Source organism: Equus asinus, chromosome 13 (genome assembly GCF_041296235.1).
Source record: "Equus asinus isolate D_3611 breed Donkey chromosome 13, EquAss-T2T_v2, whole genome shotgun sequence".
Taxonomy (NCBI): domain Eukaryota; kingdom Metazoa; phylum Chordata; class Mammalia; order Perissodactyla; family Equidae; genus Equus; species Equus asinus.
The window spans coordinates 16,303,157-16,324,371 of record NC_091802.1 but is presented as its reverse complement, the minus strand read 5'-3'; the positions used below and the strand labels follow the sequence as shown (position 1 = coordinate 16,324,371).

The 21,215-nt window shown below is 43.0% G+C and overlaps 1 protein-coding gene and 1 long non-coding RNA gene across 2 annotated transcripts in view; one reads left to right on the top strand and one right to left on the bottom strand.

Moving 5' to 3' along the window:
- Positions 1–1,611, bottom strand: part of METTL16 (methyltransferase 16, RNA N6-adenosine) — a 78,258-nt gene extending 76,647 nt beyond the window's left edge. The window contains exon 1 of the mRNA XM_014826987.3: positions 1,456–1,611. The gene's annotated coding sequence lies outside the window, so the exon portion shown is untranslated. The remainder of the gene's footprint in view (positions 1–1,455) is intronic.
- A 20-nt stretch (positions 1,612–1,631) lies between these two features.
- LOC123275954 (uncharacterized) overlaps positions 1,632–21,215 on the top strand; it is a 52,999-nt gene continuing 33,415 nt past the window's right edge. The window contains exons 1-2 of the long non-coding RNA XR_011493641.1: positions 1,632–1,976; positions 12,893–13,067. This is a non-coding gene — a long non-coding RNA (uncharacterized lncRNA). The remainder of the gene's footprint in view (positions 1,977–12,892; positions 13,068–21,215) is intronic.

Here is a 21,215-nt window from a genome sequence, read left to right as displayed (position 1 = left end):
CAACACATTAAGATTCTAAAGACTACATAGCTGACACCAATGTACACACATAACACTCTGAACATATGCAGAACAAATTAAATTACAGATATGGTAGATTCAATTGATTTCCTACATTACTCACCCTTTCTGGTCAAAATAGACACAGAATGAGTCAATAAAACCACTTCTTTGATAACCAAACTCTTAATACAAGCAATGACTTTAGCTAAATCTACCCCATTCTACAAAATATAACTGAGTGTCAACTCTGGCCTGGCATCAGCATTGCTACTCGCCACTTCTCTCTAACTTAATCTACTTTTCTCTTCCTGGTTCATTCTCCTCTAGCCACATTAGCCACCTTGTTTCTCTATCAAGTCGGACACACTCCCGTCTCAGGGCTTCTGTACTTGCTGTTTGCTCTACGTGGACTGCTCTTCCCCTAGAAATACGTACAAAATCCGCTCGCTTTATGTCTTTGATCAAACATCACCTTCTCATTGATGCCTTTCCTGAGTACCTCCACTTAAAAGTGCAGTGAGTGAACACACTCCTTGCCCCTTTCCTAGGTTCTACTACTAAGATGAGCATATCCATCTGAGATTCCATATGTTTTACTTATTACTTTTAATCTGCCCTGCCAGTAAAGCTTCATGAGGGAAAGTATTTTGTCTGCCTTGTCCACTGCAATATCCCAGTGCCTAAAACAGGACCTGGGGCACTCAATAAGTATCTGTTGATTGAAAACACGATGGAACTCTTTTCACTCTCCAGGCTACTGAAACACAGCACCCTCATTCTTGGTAAACAGTCCCCATCTTGACCCTCAAAAAAACTTAGCCCTAGGGCTGGAGCTTTTTCTTCCGGGTTACCTGAGTCAATCCAGCAAACCAAAGTAGTAGACCCCCGAAGCTGACGCTTCGACTTTCTTTGATCTTTCCCATCTTCATGCTGTTTCCTTGGTTTCTCCTGACCCTTAATAATCCTCTTCAACTACCACTTAGCCTAAGACAAAACAGCCTAAATTCCACTTTCAGAACTTCGAATTCCTTCTGCATAGATCCCTCCCACTTCAACTCCAATCTCCGTTTTCTCTCGTCGCCTTCCCTCATAAATTCTACTTTTTCCTCTAGTCCCGCCACTGCCAGTTTCTTCCACACCCTCATCTTACCCACTCAGTTTGTCTTCCCGCCTGAGTTTCGGAAGTCTCTAAACCTCCTCAGCCCGGGAGGAGGGTCTTTCCTACTTCAAGGCTACTCTCCATTCTATTCGCCAACTCCTCCCACCTGCCGCACCACCACTCCCGCGCGCGCGCACACACACACAAACCCCCCACCCACCCACCCAAAAGGTCTCTCTTCCCTAAACCCCGAAGTCAGTCCCTCACGGGCCCAGAACCCGAGAATGAGGAACGTGAGTGATACATAAGTTAAGTGAACTCGCAGCCCGCGTGAGAGATAGTAAGTGACTCACCTGTGAGGTCAAAGTTTCTGCCAGACGACCAGTCTGGAGTGGGCCTCTGCAACCCCAGAATCTTAAGCCACACGCAGCGCGAAGCTCCTAGAAACGCAGATGTTACGCTCCCAGCGCGCCGCCATCTTGGGCGGCCATCCAGCCTCGTAATTGGACAAGCCACTCTCGCGCGACCTGTAGCAGATTCTGAAGATAGAAAAAACTGTCGCGATACCTGGAGTTTGCGGGCTCCTTGTGACAGAGCGAGGGCGCGCGGAGGGAGCAAGCGGAGTCGTGTGCGTGAGGCCGCCTGCAGTAGACTGTGCTGGGGAACTTGTTTTTCAAAAACGTAGATTACCAAGAGAACTGTAGCTTTCTGGGCGTCACTCCAGACTTACTAAATCACACTGTGGAGTTGGTTGGGGAACAAGATGGCGGGGCTGGAGGAGACGTTTGGATTTGATGATGGCAATTAGCATTTTTTGTGCAACAAGTCTCTCTCATGCGGTGTCTCATTTAATCATCACAGATAAACCTGTGAGGTGAGAAAGAGTAGTCTCATTTACAGGGGAAGAACTGGGGGTCAGGAATATTGAGTCATATGTTCAAGATCTTAAACCCAGTTGACATTAGTCCATGTTGCTTGTATTTCTTCACCTGCCTCTTGAGCTGAAGCTCTTTTAAATGCATTTCATTTTTCTTTTCAACTCGGTTATACTAATTTTTCCCCTCTGGTAAGTACAGTGAGCATTAGTCTCCCCATTTTAAAATTGACAAAAAGGTAAATGACTTTCAAAAGGCACACAACTAGTAACAAAACTAGGGCTAAAGTGAGCCTCTGGACCCCCACCTAGTACCTCTTTCCGTTAAAGTTTGCCTCAGTTCTAGTAATAAAAGCGAAAGCTTCTGGCAAACTATTGCCACAAAATTGAGAGGGAGTAAGGAACAGAGACTTCGGCTTTGTGAAGAACTGAGTGTACCTGTAGTTAGTTGCGCAAGGAAAGGTGAGGAGGTGTTTTCATTATTTATTGTGTAACAAACCACCCCAAAATGTATAGCTTAAAACAACCACCATTTTGTTTGCTCACTGTTCTACAGTCTGGGCTGGGATTAGCCCCGCCATTCTTCTGCTGGCCTTAGTGTTGGTCATAGCATCAGCTGGGGGCTGGTTCAGCCGGAGTGACTGGGCCTCTCTCTCCCTGTATCTCGAATTCTCTTCCTGTCAGTGTGACCTTTCCACCCATCTCTGGGGCAGACTTCTTATATGTTGGCTCAGGGCTCCCCAAAGGGCAAAAGTGGAAGCTGCTAGGGTTTCATCAGGCTCAGGCCCAGAACTGGTGCTTTCATCATATTCTATTGGTTAACATAAGTCAAAGGGCCAGCCCACATTCAAGAGTGGGTACTATTCCAGGGTACCCTCCAATACCGGAAGGCCTGGTTCACTGGCCCCGCCAATGCAACAGAATACCACTGAGAGTTTTCTGTCTTTAGTTCGTAGTGACTTTGGCACTGGTTGTTTTTATAGTATTTAGTGCTTGCTTCTTGAAATGAAAAAGAGAAAATGGCCTTGGAGGTATAACTGGTAGAGTTGAAGCTGGATTGTATTTAAGATGCTGGTGAATTTCTCTGTTAGCTCCAGACATCCAACTCTCCTGTGGGTCGAACCAGAGAGACCCTAGCTCTGCAGCCAGGGAATTTGGGCTTTAATCCTGCCCCCACCGCTTACTAATCCTATGATTATGGGCAATTTATTTAAACTATTCAAGTCTCAGTTTGCTCAATATTGCAAAACAGGATAGTAATGCCGTAGGGTTATTGTGAGAATTAAATCAGATAATGTATATAAAAAACTTAGCATAGTTTCTGGCACATAGTAAGCTATTATTATTACGATTTTTATTCCTTATAGCTTCTCTGGTCAGTTTCCATTTTTAAAAAAAATTATTTCATCAAGATAAAACATGTTCATTATAGGGAATTTGTAAAAAATTTAAGTAATACAGGAAAGTATGAAAAAGAAAGCAAAAATTATCTAAAATCTCACCACCTGGAGCCAATCACCATCAAATTTTGGTAACCTTACTTCTAGACCTCTATATAGTCATAGGAACATATAACTAAATAACTTTTATACAAATAGTATCACATATCTATAATTGGTATGTCAAATATAAGTCTTAGAGGTTCTCCTACTTCAATTAATATAGTTCTATATCATCCTTTGTGATGGGTACATAGTATTCCTTGTATGGATGTGCCACAATTTTTTAAAACTAATTTCTCGCTGAGTGGACATAGGTTGACCTGCTCCCAAAATTGTGGTACAATGATATATACATCCCCTAAAAATTTTTTTTCCACATAAAATGAAAATTGTCTAGAGACTGCACAAAATAGATTAATAAGATATTCAACATCTGCCTCTTAGGGCTTTATCTCTCTGACTTATCCTCAAATCTCCATGGATTTAATCTTCTAGGAGAAGTTTGTCCAACTTTCACATGTCAGCAAGAACATAGGTATCCAATTAGTCACTTGCAGCCTTTGCTTTTTGCTGCCTCTTTGTAATAGGAAACTGATTCTGCACATTCAACAGGCAATGCTGCTCATTTTGAAATATTGCGTAGCTTTCAGCATCAGCCACCTATTAGGCTGAAATCAACCCTTGAGGGCATCAACCTGGACTCTCAATTTTTTTTTTCTGAGGAAGATTCACCCTGAGCTAACATCGGCTGCCAATCTTCCTCTTTTTGTGTGTGAGCCGCTGCCACAGCATGGCCACTGACAGAATAATGGTGTTGGTCCATGCCCAGAACCAAACCTGGGCCAACGAAGTGGAGCATGCCAAACTTAACCACTAGGCCACCAAGGTTGGCCCTGGGCTCCCACTTTACTGAAGTTAATTATTTCAGAGACCTTGTTGCTGTACCCTGCCACTGTCCTTCGGCCAGGGCCAGCCAGTCAACATCCATAGGTCTCACTAACTTCATGTCTCAGGGAGCAATGATTGAATATTAGTTCCTTCTAGCTCGGAAGACTCTGGCCTCCTTACATAAATTTATCCAGCTCCCTCTTAGGGGACAAGTCAATATTTTAGAGATCCAATTGCCACCTAAATTAAGTCATAAAAGCCACACCCTAATCCCAGAGTAATGACTATTTCTCAGCCTACATTTACGTAACTGAGAGAGCTACTCAAGTGATGCTTCACACGTTGGACACTATATTTTTCTTTATTATAAATAATGCTGAATTCTTTCAAGATCTTGAAAAGCAAATTTCAAAATGTAATAGCTGATGGAAGAACTGGATCTAAATGTATATCCGACTACCCTCCCTCCTATTCCAAGTCCCACAAGACAGAAGATGTTAATTTAAAAAATAAAATAATAAATTTCAAATAGGACTAAAAACACAGAAATAGTGTCATTGACAAGCCAGACAATTTGAAGATACTCTGAAAAAATAGAAAGCAAATAAAAATAACAACTAAAATGCCAAAAGGGGGCTGGCCCCGTGGCCAAGTGGTTAAGTTCACCATGCTCTGCTTCAGTGGCCCAGGGTTTGGCCACTTAGAATCCTGGACGCGGACCTGGCACCATTCATCAGGCCATGCTGAGGCGGTGTCCCGCATGCCATAACTAGAAGGACCCACAACTAAAAATATACAACTATGCACCAGGGGACTTTGGGGAGAAAAAGGAAAAATAAAATCTTTAAAAAAAAATGCAAAAAGGTTTTTATAGGGACCTGCAAAAGATTTTGAAATTTATATGGAAAACAAAAGGTGCCAGAGTAGCTAATAGTAATGTTTTCCACTTGGAAAAAATTTAAATTACACCACATATAAAATAAATCCCATATGAATAATAAACAAAACAATTACAAAACAAGTAAAATCAACTACAGAAGTGTTGGAAGAATGTAGGAGAATTTTTTATAAGTTTAGAATAGGGAGGGCCTTTTAGAGACGCAAAAATCAAAGAACATAAAGTAAATGATTGCTAAATTTGATTATATAAAAATTTAAAACTTCAGTATAATAAAAGATACTACAAATAATAGACAACAAACAGGGAGAAAATATTTGCAATAAATATAACAGAGAAAGGGTTAGTATCCAAGATATATTTTCCAACAATGACAAATCAATAAGAAAATAATCCAATGTTAAAATGAGCAATGGATATGAACAGGAAATTCAGAGTCGACCAATGAAGATCTATGAAAAAATGCTCTAACACATTAGTAATCACAGAAAGGCACAGTAAAATACCTATAATATACCTTTTTTTTGAGGAAGATTAGCCCTGAGCTAACATCCACCACAAAGTCTCCTCTTTTTGCTGAGGAAGATTGGCCCTGAACTAACATCCATGCCCATCTTCCTCTACTTTATATGTGGGATGCCTGCCACAGCATGGCTTGCCAAGCAGTGCATAGGTCTGCACTCAGGATCTGAACCAGCAAACCCGGGGCCACTGAAGCAGAGCACGCAAACTCAGCTGCTACGCCACTGGCCTGGCCCCTAATATACCATTTTTAACACATCAAGCAAAATAAAAAATATTGATAATATCCAATAGTGGCAGAGGTTAGTGTGTTGGTTAGCTTTTGCTGTGTAACAAACCACCCTAAAAATTAGTGGCTTAAAACAACAGACATTAATTATTACTCACAAATCTGTGCATCCCCTGGGCAGTTGTTCTGGTCTGGGCTGGGTCAGCTGATGTTGGCAGTTTGCTGGAGGTTATGCTGGGGCCTTGATGGTCGAGGATGACCTTCCTCACATGCCTGGCAGTTTGCATGCTGGTAAGGATGTCTAAGGTAAGGATCAGCAAACTACTGCAAGTGGGCCAAATCACAATACAACAGCAGAGTTGAGTAGTGGCAAGAGAGATCATACAGCCTTCAAAGCTGGAAATATTTACTATCTGGCCCTCTACAGAAAAAGTTTGCCAACTCCTGGTCTAGGGAACCTAATCTGGGAGTGTTTGTCTCTGCTTCACGTTGTTTCTCACCCTCCAGTAGGATAGATTGGGTTTATTAACATGCCAGCAACATTCTAAGAGAGTGAGTAAGCAAGCTACAACAACTTTTAAGGCCTAGACCAACCCAAATGGAAGGAGCAGACAAATAGACTTCACTTCTGGGTGGGAGGAACAGCAAAGAATCTGTCACCAATTACAATCTCCCATAATGAGTATAAATTGCCTTTTGGAAGGGCCATTTGGCAATATATATCAAAATCCAAAATGTCTAATCCTAGAATATTTGTGAAAGGAAGAAACTGAAGACAGTAATCGCCTCTGGAGTAAAGAACTGATGATGATTAGGAGACAGGAGTAGGAAGAAGACCTGCTTTTCAATATTATTGATTTTGTACTTTGAATTTTGTGCTAAGGATATATTGAAAAATAAATATGTATATATTCTTCTAACCAGCAATTCTGTTTTTAAATTATGTCCCACAGAAATGCAATTTACAATGAGGTTGAGGTAGGTACAAAGACATTCATTGTTTTTGTTGCTGTTGTTTTTTGGGGGTTTTTTTGCTGAGGAGGATTTGCCCTGAGCTAACATCTACTGCCAATCTTCCTTTTTTTTTGTATGTGAGCTGCTGCCACAGCATGGCTGCTGACAGACAAGTGGTGTAGGTCTGTGCCTGGGAACCAAACCCAGGCTGCCAAAGAGGAGAGCACAAAACTTAACCAGTAGGCCACAGAGGCTAGCTGAGTGTTCATTGTTACATTGTTTATAACAGAAAAAAATGGGAACAATGTAAATATCTCTCAATAGGTCAATGAGCAAATAAATTACGGTATATCTGTATTATGGAATGCTAATGTTAAAAATAAATAACATGGGGCCGGTCCCATGGCCCAGTGGTTAAGTTCACACACACTGCTTGGACGGCCCGGGGTTTTGGCCCAGGGTTTCGCTGGTTCGGATCCTGGGTGCAGACGTGACACCGCTCATCAAGCCATGCTGAGGCAGCATCCCACATGCCACAACTAGAAGGACCCATAACTAAAAATACACAACTATGTACTGGAGAGGCTTTGGAGAGAAAAAGGAAAAATAAAATCTTTAAAAAAAAAATAATAAATAAATAAATCTATATCTACTGACATGGAAAATTTCCAAGATATAGAATAAGGTAAAAGGAAATTGTGGAACAGTATGTTCAGCTTGATACTATTTATATAAAGCAAAAGTGAAACACCTATTTCAACGTGAAAATACAAATAGAAACATATAAAATTTGCCATAGGAACAGATCTGAAAGGAAAAACTCTAAACCAATAGCAGTGGTTACCTTGAGGAAACAGAGTTGGAATGTTGGAGGCAGGACATGAGAGTGTTAAACTCTTTTGGTATCATTTAAGTGTTTTATAATGATAATGAATTAATATACAGCTGTATAATCTAAAAGTTGGTTTAAAATAATAAAAATAAAAAGGAAAGGAGAGAAAATCAGGTTTGTCAAAAAACCACAGCCTGAAAATTCATGTAAGAAAAGAAAGTTTGGAGGGGAGGCAAAGTTGGATGTTATGAGATAAGAGATTTAGAAGAAATAGCCAGAAGTTCCAACTCTGATTAGTAGGAGTTCCTGAAGGTGAGAACACAGAGACTAAAAGAATAATGGAAGAAAATTTCCTAAAGCTGAGAATACATATGTCTTCAGATTGAAAGAGTTCACTGTGTACCAAACAATGAATTTTACCTTTGTCCACACCAAGTCAAGTCGTTATAGCGGATTCTAATCCAATATGACTGGTGAGGAGAGGAGATTATATCACAGGCAATGCAGAGGGACCACCACGAGAGGACATGGCAAGAAGGGGAACACCTTCAAGCCAAGGAGAGAGGCCTCAGGAGGAACCAAACCAGCTGACACCCTTATCTTGGACTTCTAGCCTCCAGAATTGTGAGAAAAGAAATCTGTGTTTAAGCCACCTAGTCTGTGGTATTTTGTTATGGCAGCCCTAGCAAACTAATACAGCTTCCTTGGTTATGTTCATTCATAAAACGTTTTATTCTTTTTGATGCTATTGTAAATGGAATTGTTTTCTTAATTTCCTTTTCAGATTGATCATTGTTAGTGTATAGAAATGCAACTAATTTTTGCTTGTTGATATTGCATCCTGCAACTTTACCAAATTTATTAGTTCTAACAGTTTTTTGGTAGAATCTTTAGGGTTTTCTACATATAAGATCATGTCACCTGTGAACAGAGATCATTTTACTTCTTCCTTTCCAATTTGTATGCCTTTTATGTTTTTCTTGCCCAATTGTTCTGGCTAGGACTTCCAGTATTATGTTGAAAAGAAGTGGCAAAAGTAGGCATCCTTGTCTTGTTGCTAATCTTAAAAGAAAAGCTTTTGCTCTTTCACCATTGAGTATGACATTAGCTGTAGGCTTTTCATATATAATATTTATTGTGTTGAGGTGGTTTCCTTCTAGTCCTAATTTATTGAGAGTTTTTATCAAGAAAGGGTGCCAAACTTTGTCAAATACTTTGTCTGTATCAGTTGAGATGATTATGTGTTTTTTTCCCTTCATTCTGTTAATGTGGTGTATTAATTGATTGATTTTCATATGTTAAACCATCCTTGCCTTCCAAGAATAGACCCTCTTTGTCACAGTGTATAGTCCTTTTAACATGCTGTTGAATTTGGTTTGCTAGTATTTTGTTGAGGATTTTTGCATTAATTTCCATAAGGGATATTGATCTGTAGTATTCTTTATCTGTAGTATCTTTGTCTGGTTTTGGTTTCAGGGTAATGCTGGCCGTATAGAATGAGTTTGGAAGTGTTCCCTCCTCCTCAATATTTTGGAAGAGTTTGAGGAGGATTGGTGTTAATTCTTCTTTAGATAGTCACCATTGTTATTGTTAACAATCTACCTGGAATCTAGTGAGGTACGGATCTTTTCCAAATAGCTAGCTGGATGTTTGAATACCATTAAATTTTTTTTTAGGGGCCAGCCCAGTGGCACAGCAGTTAAGTTCACACATTCCACTTTGGTGGCCCTGGGTTTGCCTGTTTGGATCCCAGGCGCAGACATGGCACCGCTTGTCAAGCCATGCTGTGGTAGGCATCCCACATATAAAGTAGAGGAAGATGGGCACGTTTGTTAGCTCAGGACCAGTCTTCCTCAGCAAAAAGAGGAGTATTGGCAGCAGATGTTAGTTCAGGGCTAATCTTCCTCAAAAAAAATTAAAATAATTTTTTTTATTATTGTGGTAAAGTTTTGTTTTTGTTAGTGCCATCAAGTTAATTCCAACTCCTAGTGACCCTGTCTATAACAGAGCAGAACCCTGCACAGTGTTTTTCTTTGTGCCATCCTCTCACCTTCTGGTGCTGTCTCAGACAATGCTCTGCTGCTATTCATAAGGTTTTCATGGCCAATTTTTTCAGAAGTGGGTAGCCAGTCCTCTTCCTAGTCTGTCGTAGTCTGGAAGCTCCATTGAACCTTGCCTACCAGCCTGCTGGCATTTGAAATACTGGTGGCATAGTTTTCAGCACCACAGCAACATGCAGACGCCACAGTATGACAACTGGCAGACAGGTGGTTTGGTTCCCTGACCAGGAAACAAACCCAAGCTGTGGTGGTGAGAGCACCGAGTCTTAACCATTAGACCACCAGTGATAAAATGCACATAACATAAAATTTACCATCTTAACCATTTTTAAGTATACAGTTCAGTAGTGCTAATTGAACATTGTTGTGAAACAGATCTCTGGAACTTTTTCAACTTGCAAAACTAAAACCCTATATCCATTAAGCAACTCCTCTTTCCTCCCTTCCCCAGGCCCTGGCAACCACCATTCTAATTTCTCTTTCTATGAATTTGACTATTTTAGATAGCTTATATAAGTGGAATTATATGGTATTTATCTTTTGTGAGTGGCTTATTTCATTTGAATACCATTTAAAAAATTTTTTTTTAATTAAGATTATGATAGTTTACAACCTTGTGAAATTTCAGTTGTACGTTATTGTTAGTCATGTTGTGGGTACACCACTTCACCCTTTGTGCCCTCCCCCTACCCCACCCCTTTCCCCTGGTAAACACCGATCAGTTCTCTTTGTCTATATGTTAACTTCTACCTATGAGTGGAGTCATATAGAGTTCGTCTTTCTCTGTCTGGCTTATTTTGCTTAACATAATACCCTCAAGGTCCATCCATGTTGTTGTGAATGGGACGATTTTGTCCTTTTTTATGGCTGAGTAGTATTCCATCGTGTATATATACCATATCTTCTTTATCCAATCATCAGTTGCTGGGCACTTAGGTTGGTTCCACATCTTGGCTATTGTAAATAATGCTGCGATGAACATAGGAGTGCATGGGACTTTTGGAATTGCTGATTTCAGGTTATTAGGATAGATACCCAGTAGTGGGATGGCTGGGTCATAAGGTATTTCTATTTTTAACTTTTTGAGAAATCTCCATACTGTTTTCCATAGTAGCAGCACCAGTTTGCATTCCCACCAACAGTGTATGAGGGTTCCTCTTTCTCCACAGCATCGCCAACATTTGTCACTCTTGGTTTTGGATATTTTTGCCATTGAATACCATTTTTAACCCATCAATTTTCATTGTCCTCTTGGTAATTTATAAATTCCCACATATGCTTGGGTTTATTTCTAGACTTGTTGCATTGATCTGCCTACTTTTCTACACATGTGCACATTTGTTTTAATTATTGTAATTTTCTATTGTTTAACTCTTCTCACATGTTTATGCTTCCAAATAAACTCTAGAACCATTTTATTAAATTTTCTACAAAAATCCTTTTTGGATTTTTTATTGTTATTACATTAAATATACAGATCAATTTTGAAAGGATCAGCATCTCTATAATATTGACTCTTCTATTTACATATAAGACTTCACCCTAGCATACAACACCATTCACAACAGAGTCCCACTCTTCCTTTTCCTCTCAGGTTTAGCCACCCCCAGCCAAACTGACTATGATTTGGTCCCTGAACACATTTCACGGTCTTTTCTGCCTCTCTCCCTTTGGTCAAGCTTGTCTCTCTTCCTGAAATGTCCTCCTCTTCTCCTTCCCACATTTTTTTTTTTTTTTTGGGAGGAAGATTAGCCCTGAGCTAACTACTGCTAATCCTCCTCTTTTTGCTGAGGGAGACTGGCCGTGAGCAAACATCCATGCCCATCTTCCTCTACTTTATGTCTGGGACGCCTGCCACAGCATGGCTTGCCAAGCAGTGCCATGTCCGCACCTGGGATCCAACCCAGCGAACCCCGGGCCGCCGAAGCAGAATGTGCGCACTTCACTGCTGCGCCACCGGGCTGGCCCCATTCCCACAATTTCTACTGGTCCATATTCTACACGTACTTTATGTCCCACCACAAATTGCCACTTCCTCCATCATACTTTCTGATTCCTCCATCTAGATGTGACTTCTCCCTCCTTTGAAACTAATAGCACTTGGTTTGTCACTTTATTAAGTGTTCACCTCAATTTGCTCTGTTATTATTTGTGTGCTTCTCTTATTTGTCCACAATCAACAACAATTTTGCATTAGAGCAACAGGTCTCAACTAGGAGTGTACATCAGAATCCAGGGAAATTTTTTAAAAAATGCACATGCTTTGACCCCATTCCAGGAAACTGACTCAGTAGGCCTGAGGTAGGGCTCTGACATCAGTATTCTGCATGTATATTCTTAAAAATCTCCATAGGTATCCTGTGAACGTCTGGTTGGGAACCACTGTTTTTAGATAAACCTCATGAACTCCTGACTATATATATAATGTCCTACCAAGTTTTGGCTCTCTGAGTGCAAGGCCTTTGTCTCATTCGTTGTTGCACTCCCCCCAAGTACATAGCCCAGTAAAGTTTTGGTAAGTACACCTGCACTGAATCAAACCTATACTGGCATTAAAGGGCAATGTTCTCTCTAATTCAATACCCTGGCCACCATACCACCTGCTATTGGCCATAGTCACCAGCCAGGGCCCTCCCTTTGCACCCTGAAGCCCTGAATACTGCAGTGGGCAGAGAGAAAAGCAGGAGAAATGCCAGCCCTACAGATATCCATAGCTACAAGCCTGGTGCAGGAGCTCTAAGAAGCCTGGCCCCAGAAAGCAGGCCAGACTGGGTCCTACATAACATTTAGCTGGGTTACTCTTCTGAGCCTCAGTTTCCTCATCTGTAAAATGAGAATAACAGCATTAGCCTCGTCTATTTCCTAAGGACAGTTTGAGGCTCAGAAGAGAAAAGAGCAATGAGTGTGCTTTGACATTGTCCACCAATAGATACATGTAAGGGATTATACTAGTCGACTGTAGTACTTCTTGACCAGGGCTCCCACCACAGCCTTCCACCTCTACTTCTAGAGTGTCAGGGGGAGATCTGTGTCCCAGGAAAGGCAGGTCAATCACACAACCATTCACTTTGTATTCAACCACCATCTACAGAGAGCCTACTGTGTGCCGGGCACTGAGCATAGCGAGATGAAAAACCAGCCTGCCAGCAAGGACTCCAGAGGTCTACTGCAGCCCATGAGAAGGACACACTTTGGATCCTGTCTCCACGGTTTGAAACGAAGAAAAAGCAACTGCGCAAACAAGCTCAGACTAGCGGAGGAGACAAGTGAGTAAACTGAGCCCTGTGAACAGGAAGGGTGACTGCGCAGCCCAGAGCGTGCGCTTAAGGCAAGGCGGCAGAGCGAGGTCAACGGAGCGGGGCAGGGGGAGGCCCACGGTTGCCGACGCCCCTTTGGTTCCTGCGACCCCCAACCCGGCCCCTCAAGGTCCCAGCTTCCTCTGGCCCCCGCAGCCCAAGTCCCTGCACCCTACGGCGCTCGCATCCCCAGATTCCCGCCCCCGATCGCCTCGGTGCCCGCGTCCCCGCGCAGGCCTTCCGCGCCGGAGGCTCGTTCTCCCGCTCCCCCGCCCCGCTCCCCGCCCGGGCCGCTGAGCCCCGGGCCTGGGCTGAGGCCGCAGGAGACGCCGGGCGCGCCTTTCCTCGCCCGGGGGCGGGCACCGTCCGCGGACCACCGCCCCGAACTCTTGGCCCGGCGCCGGCCTCCTTCCCGCCGGGGCGGGAGCGCGGCCTTCGCAGCCCTGGCCCCAAAGGCACCGGGTCCTGGCAGGGGCCGGGTGGGCGAGGGAGACGAGCTCCCGCGCGAGAAGGCCTTAGAACGGGGCCTGGCACCGAGGAAGCGCTCAATAAGTATTAGTGTTGCTTTTTCCTGACATCCTCTCCTGCCTGCTCTGCTGCATTGTGCTTACTTAAATTGCTCATTCTGGGAGCATGAGGGACGTTCCCAAAACTTCCGCGTGTAGGGGGTTGTCTAATACTGACATTAAATAGCTAAGTGTTTACTAAGTGAAACTGTGTTTACTAGGATCGAAGTGTTTACGAAGGGCCAGACGCTGTGCCTGGGGCTTTAAAAACGTTCTCTCTTCTAATCTTCACAGCCTGAGGATAACACAGGGACTATTATTGCCCCATTTTAGTCATGAGGAAACTAAGAATTAGATTAAGAATTCTGCAGAAGGTGTTGCAGCAACCAGGACTCTGATCCCCAGTGTCTGGCTCTCAGGTGCCTATTTACCACTACAATGTACTGTCCTCCCCAGCGCCTTTGCAGGTCGTGTGTGCAGCGGTCCTGGGGCGCAGTGGGCCCCACGTCCTGGAAGAGTCAAAGGAAAACATGCATATTGGGTTGTGTGTTTTTTGGGCTTAAAAAAAGTACTTTCAACTCAAAACACGTCTTTTTTATTGTTTAAGGCAGCTTGAACTGGGTGTTCTGTTACAACTGAAAGTATCGTTATTGAGTAAAATTTACATAACATAAAATTCACCATTTGACCATTTTAAAGTGTGCAATTCAATCTTTTTAAATATGTTCACAATGCTGTGCAATCACCAGAACCTTTTCATCACCCCAAAAAGAAACCCCATACCCATTAAGTAATCATTTCTCATCTCCCCCTCCCCCTAGCCCCAGGCAACCACTAATCTACTTTCTGTCTCTATGGATTTGCCTACTCTGGACATTTCATATAAACGGAATTATATAATGTGTGATCTTTTGTGTCTGGCTTCTTTCACCTAAGTGAAATGTTTTCAAGTTTCATTCATGTTGTAGCACGTATCAATACTTCATTCCTTTTTATGGGTGAATAATATTCCACTATATAGATATACCACACTTTACTTATCCATTCATCAGTTGATGGACGTTTGGGTTGTTTCCATTTTTTGGCTATTGTGAATGGTGCTGAACTATTCCTGTGCAAGTTTTTGTTGAACGCTTGTCTTCAATTCTCTTGTGTATTATAGTAGTATGCACCCAGGAGTGGAATTGCTGGGTCATACAGTAACTCTGTGTTTAACTTGTTGAAGTTAATGGCTACATCATTTTGTGTTTGAGCACTTACTTTGCTGAGCAGTGTATGAGTGTTCCAACTTTTATCATCAAAATAATGAGTGTACAGGGGCCAGCCCAGTGGCACAGTAGGTAAGTTCGTGTGTTCTGCTTCAGTGGCCTGGGGTTCACTGGTTTGAATCCTGGGCACAGACCTACGCGCTGCTTATTAAGCCATGCTGTGGCAGGTGTCCCACAAATAAAATAGAGGAAGATGGGCATTGATGTTAGCTCAGGGCCTATCTTCCTCAGCAAAAAGAGGAGGATTGGCAGCGGAAGTTAGCTCAGGGCTAATCTTCCTGAAAAAAAAAAATGAGTCTACATAGTTAAAAAAAAAATAGTGCTACAAGGCTTATGGCAAAATACAACAGTCCTTTACTCATACCCCTGTCCCATTCCCCAGAGGCAATCACTTTCGACTCTTTTAATTGTTTCTTTTCCCTTGTTTTTCTCCGTATTTCAAAATAATATGCATATGCTACAGTTTCATAGTTTATCAATTTTAGGCATTATGCTGACTTCCAATACTCTATGTTTTCTTTCTTGTATGACTTTTTGGTTTTCCTGAAATGATCAGTTGTCATATTTTCATTTGCTTAGCTTTCTGTGTGCCTCTATTTCACTACTTTTTCCCAAATGCTCCAAAAGATCTGTCTCATAACAGTCAATAGTTTTTCCATACACCCAAACACAGTTTGAACCCTTTGTTGGTTCTATTTGCATTTTTCTATCTGGAGGCATCCATCCCTCAGCCCCCTCCTCCTGCCCCAATTTGGACTAGCTGAGCCCAGCTGGGGCCTGTGCATACCTGGGTGCTGCTGGGCCTAGCCTCGCAAGTGCCCTGGGTTGGATCTCCAGTTTGTAGGGTCCATGACTTCCTTTTTCATGTTGCACATTCTCATTTTGCTAAAATACATCCTCCACGAGTATGCTAAGATTGAATGCTTGGAAAATTAAATATTGGTGCCCTTGTATGCCTCAGGATGTCTTTATTCTACCATCTGATGTGCTAGGCTGTTTAGATTAGATATGGAAATCATTTCTCCAGATTATTTTGAAAGCAAAGCTTCATGGTCTTATAGTATCCAATGCTACTGATAGGAACCCAAATACCACTCTGATTCTTAATGCTTTGTCTTTGACCTGTTTTTCTTTTTTTCTCTTGGGAAGCTCTAAGGATCGTCTCTTTATTCTCAGTGTTCTGAAGTGTGATGATCAATATCTGCGTTGTTTTCCTGTTTGTTGTGCTAGCCTTTTGGTGAGTTCTTTCAATCTGGAAACTCGGGTCCTTCAGATCTGGGAAAATTTCCTGTAGTATTTCCTTTGATAATTTAAAGAGATTTTTGTTATCAGGGCTTGTAGAATAATCTAAACCAGCCCCTTTATAAATACCCAGGAAATGCTTCTGGATATTTCTTTGTTTTGTGGGTTTTCTTTTTTTAAGATTTTATTTTTCCTTTTTCTCCCCAAAGCCCCCCGATACGTAGTTGTGTATTTTTAGTTGTGGGTCCTTCTCGTTGTGCCATGTGGCATGCCGCCTCAGCATGGCTTGGTGAGCGGTGCCATGTCCACGCCCAGGATTCGAACCGGCGAAACCCTGGGCCACTGAAGCGGAGTGCGCAAACTTAACCACTTGGCCACGGGGCTGGCTCCTGTGTTTTGTGTTTTATTGTGTTTTTCTCATTATAAAGATAATGCCCACTTATATAGAAAACTCAAACAATACTGGAAATTGTAAAATTTAACATATTTACTTTTTTATTTTTTTAAAGATTTTATTTTTCCTTTTTCTCCCCAAAGCCCCCCGGTATATAGTTGTGTATTTTTAGTTGTGGGTCCTTCCAGTTGTGGCAGGTGGGATGCCACCTCAGCATGGCCTGATGAGCGGTGCCATATCTGCACCCAGGATCTGAACTGGCAAAACCCCGGGCTGTCAAAGCAGAGTGCGCGAACTTAACCACTTGGCCACGGGGCCGGCCCCTAACATGTTTTTTAAAGATTCCATGAAAGTGGAGATGCAGTAATAAAGACAAAAAGTCACTTTTAATAGTTGTATAGCATTCCATGGGAAAGGTGTGCCATCATGAATTTGACCAGGCCTCTCCCACCAACCAGCTGTTTTCACTTTCTCTTGACTGTAAATAATGCTGGGATGCACATCTCGTATACACAGATGCTACAGTTTAAGTGGTCTCCTTATCCCTGCTGCCCTGGGCGGGGGGGGGGGGGGGGGGGCCGGACAGTGGAAGTAGGGGAAGGGTCATGGGAAGATGGGATTCCACTTGTTCCTTATGGAGGAGCTGTTGGGAGAGGTGAACCTGCCTGGAGATGACCTTGGCCTGACCTCCTATCAGGCAGTGCTCAGAGCAGCAGCTCTCAAGCCCCACTGTGCACATGGATCACCTTGGGGACCTTGTTAAACAGTGGGTTCCTGAGCTGCACCCCAGAGAGTCTGATTCAGTGTGAGGAGGGGTCTGAAAATCTGCATTTTTAACAAGCACCCCAGCTGATGCTGATGTAGGTGGCTGGTGGACCACACTTGGAGAAATGCTGTCTTAGAGAGTGGAGGAGAGAGGGGAGACAGGTCAATAGTGTTCACCTGAAAAACAGGAGATGCTGTGGGGGGCTCATAGGGAAGAAAATTAGTTAGGTATCTTCAGTCACCCCAGGGACCAGGCTCCAGAGTGCTTTGGACTAGGGCAGAACTAAGAAGTCTACCAGCTGGCCTTCATTTTCCGAGGATCCAGTGATTCTGATAGTCACAAAGACAGACCCCAAATCCCCTAGTCTATCCCTACCCTTGCATTTCCTTCCCTCCCTTGTGTCAGTAGTATTCAGTTAGGAATACAAGGGTGCATAGAAACATCTCAGCATATTCACTGGTACATTAAAAAGGCCATGGGCCCTGGCTGGGAAAGGTCACCAGCAAAGATAACCGAGGTTAGGGATACTGCTAGAAAGTGGGAGAACAATACCAAGTCTGGATGAGGATGTGGTGCAACATGAGCTCTGAGTGGGACATAAATTGGTACAACCACTCAGAAAAACAGTTTGGCCCACTAATTCCACTCCAGAGTATATACCCTAGAGAAACTCTTCCACTTGGGTTCTAGGAAACATAAACATCATAAACAGGATGTTCTTAGCAGCATTGTTCAAAACAGCAAAAAACTATAAGAATCCAAATGCCCTGGGACAAAAGAATGGATAAATTAATTGTGGTATGTTCACACAATGGAATACCACACATAGTATAAATGAATGAACTGTGTACACGTCAGCATGGATGAATCTTAGAAATAAAGTGAGTGAAGAAAGTAATTCATAGAATAAAGACATTCTTGTTAAATTTGACAATAAGCAAAACTAAACAGTTTATTATTTGGGGATTTATAGGTGGGAAAATATAAAGAAAAGCAGAAGATTGTAGGACAAATTTAGAATAGTGGTCACCTCTGGGTAAGGCAGGGAATGAGAGCTTTGAGCACTGGTAGTATTCTAGTTCTTAAGTGGGGTGGTGCATTCACAGGTGTTTTATTATTATTATTATGCATATAACTATGTATAAATAACATATATCCTTTTGGCTAGACCAAATGTTTCAAAATTTAAAAAATAAAGAGAGAGCTAGCCCTGATAGCCTGGTGGTTGAAGTTCCATGCTCTCACGGCTTCGGTGGCCCAGGTTCGTTTCCCACTTGCAGGACCACGCCACCCATCTGTCAGTTGCCATGCTGTGGCAGCAACTCACATAGAAGAACTAACAACTAGGATATACAGCTATGCAGTGGGGCTTTGGGTAGGAAACAAATAAAGAGAGAGAAAGATGAAATCCTCTAGCCACTACTGGGGTCTCTCAAGGTCATTTATCCTCTATACACCATCTCTCCTCAAACAGGCATGATGGACCACAAAGCAAGATGTCAGGCCAGAAGAGGCCAGTGGAAGCTTGTAAAAATCCACTTCTCTCTCACAATTCAGAGATTGGGGCAAGCTCTTGTTCTGTCCCTTCCCAGTCTTGTTTCTCATAGACAGTCCTTGTCACTAAGTAATGGCCTCTTTTCCCAGCCAAGCTGATTGCACGTCTAGCTAATATGGCATTTTTCTCTGATGACAACGGGACTATGCTTGAAAACTTTTTTGAACAAGCAAGCCATCCTTGTCCTTTCTTTTTCTTATCCTAATGCATCCCTAACACCCACTCTTTTCCATCTGCCAGGCACGCATCTGGCTGGGCTTGCAGGCTTCCTTTTGTGTCCCTGGTGATGAGCTTCTTCAGCTCCCTTCCTCACTGCCTGTGAGCTCAGCAGCAGGCTTAGAGCTCTCCTGGGCCTTGAACATTCTCCCTCTGCCAATGTTTCCTAATTCAAAGATGACCTGACCTTTGGAAGAGGCGCAGAGCTCCTGAGGTGAGGTTTTGCCTTGACCAACGCAGTTGAATGGATTCACGTTCAAAATAGGTGGGTTCCAATCCCTGTCTTCCTCCTGCCTGAATGTATGGCTTTGGATATGTCCCTCATCCCCATGAAACTTATTGGATTGCCTGTGAGATAGAAAGTATTGTCTTTTGGGATGTTGATAATGCGCAAGGACCCTTAAGAGGTGGAAAGGAACTAGAAATTCATCTAGTTTCACCCACTTGTCTTAAAGATGGAAAAACTAAGACTAGGGTAGGGAGGAGACCTGGATGGGCCTGGGGTACTTTACTGGTAGGTATTGGGCTAGAACCCAGGTCTCCTGCCTCTTCATCACCTTGCCTCCCTGTTGGGTAGAGGTGAGGGAGGAGGACCTACAGCCACTTGCTTAGCCCTGCCCCAGCTCCATCCAAGGCTAAGACACACATCTCTTAGAAGATGTTGCTTTTGAAACTACTGATGAGGCTGACACTCTTTGAGGGTAGGTAAGCCTGCCTCACCTGTCAAGTGAGCCATTGCACAATCTGGCAAGCCGAGGCCTGAGACTCTTCTTCCCACGCTAGCCCCAGCTATGGAGGGGAAAGGTCAGGGAGCAGGCAACAACAAAAAAGTTAGAAACTACCACTGTCTCTCTCTCTGACCCTACCCCCTCTCCCTGCAGGGATTGCAATGAGTTGAGGGTGAGAGGCCCAAGGAAGTGTAGCAGGAGTGGGAAAGTAAGCTCTCCACAAGAGTTGAAGTGGGGCAGGGCTAATCTTCCTCCTCATCCCCAAAGTGGTCTTCTATTTTGGGGAGGGGATTTTTGGACGAGGTAGAAAGGAGGAGAAAGAAGCTTTCAGCTTGGTCTTTCTTTCAGCCCATGAGTTGAGTTTACCTATGAAATGGAGAAATGGGAGAAGGTAAAACAGGGAGCTGAGTTGGTGTGTGAGACTGCCTGTGTAGACTCTAATGGAGGTAGCAGAGACTGGACTCAGGGCAAAGATGTCTGGGGTCTCAGTTTGGTCCTCTGAGCTGTGAGGCAGAAAATGGAGAAGGCAGGACTACACAGGGCCTTTCCCGGCTCTGGCGTGCGTGCAGACTGCCATATTTCAGCCCCCATCTGAAACATAGCCACTCATCGCGGATTCCGTCAAAGGCCCCTGAGCCATCCAATTAGAGGTTGTTGGTTTTTTAAAATTATTCAACTGTCATATGAAACTGCATGAGTATCAGACCAGGGGGAGTTCTTTTTTCGTTTAACATTACAATACACACAGCAAGTCCGGGCTAGATCTTACACTGGAACACAGGGATTTAGCCTTTTCTATCCTGTTTATATTTATAGCGCACCAAGTCCGGTAAGTGAAGCCATGCCTTTTGGTCGCTAGAGAAGCCTTTGTAGCTGCCACAAACTTCAGCCCCCAAACTCAGTTGTATAAGAAACAGAGGTTGGTTTTTTGGGGTTTCCACATTCCCATGAGTTATGTACAGTTTGGGGAGGCTTTTGTTGGGGGCCCATCAGGCGCTCAGGCATTGGTCCCTGCAGGTCACAGTGGCTCTGTCGACTGTTTCCATTCCCAATTTGGTGACGTGGGACTCTGTCCCTGGATGCAGTGAGCAGCCACGCTCTCCCTGAGGACCCAGTCTCCCGCTCTCAGTCTTACAGATCCCTCTCTGCTTTTTCCTTCTTTCCTTCCACCAGCCTGGGGGGAAGTATTGACTTAGGATTATCAAAATATTTTTTAAACAGACTTATGATATAGTAACATATGGATTTTTTTAAAAGCACATTAAATACCAAGATCTGGTGAGAGATCTAATAACATTATACTTTTGGAGTAGTGATAAATGTCAACAATATTTCAACATATTGCAACAACTATAATAGGATATGAAAATAGCTGATTTTTTCTGATGACAAAGGCACAGGTACTGTTAATATAACAGTGGTTTGTTGCCTACACTCATAATT